This window comes from Schistocerca gregaria, chromosome 4 (assembly GCF_023897955.1).
Source record: "Schistocerca gregaria isolate iqSchGreg1 chromosome 4, iqSchGreg1.2, whole genome shotgun sequence".
NCBI lineage: Eukaryota > Metazoa > Arthropoda > Insecta > Orthoptera > Acrididae > Schistocerca > Schistocerca gregaria.
The window spans coordinates 83,134,491-83,135,235 of NC_064923.1; positions in this window are offsets into that span (position 1 = coordinate 83,134,491).

Genomic DNA, 745 nt, shown 5'->3' on the forward strand with positions numbered 1-745 from the left:
TTAATTTTATATTGTGAATCTTGTACTTACTTGTCACCACACTTTGCTAATCTCACTATATCTAATTTCAACCTATCTATAAGTTACTGTAACCTACTTATCTGATTAAGGGATCTATGAGAGCCATCCAGAAAGTAACACACTTACTTTCTGTGACATGTTAAAATAGGTGCTACAATAGAAAATCCCATCACTTGTAAGATGTCTTCTGTGATTAGGTTTTTGTTGGCAGAAAAGTGCTGACCATTGAAATTTATCATGACCTTTGTGATGTGTGCAGAAAAAGATAATGAGTGAAACCTGGGTGAAGCAGTGGTGCACTGATTTTAAAAATGACTGTTTCAATGTTCATGATGAGGACTGAGTGGTAGGTATAGCCTTGTGACTGATGGACTGGTGATGAAAATCACTGACAAAATTTATGAAATATCATTTCATGATTAGAGAACTTTTGCAACATTTTCCCAAATTCCACGGAATTTGGTGCATCAAACTGTGGCTGAGAAGCTTGATTACCACAAATTTTGTGTTACGTATGGTCCCAAAATCCTAAAGGAAGAGCACAAAAACAGAGACTGGTTGGAGCACTGACCTTCCTTGAACATTATGAGAAAAATGATAACAAAGTTATCAGTTGTATTCAAACTGGGGATGAGACTTGGGTGAAGCAAGTCAGTTGTGAAACAAAAAGGAAGGGGACTCATAAATTCCCTCACGATACCAAGAAAGCATTTGCAAACACTGT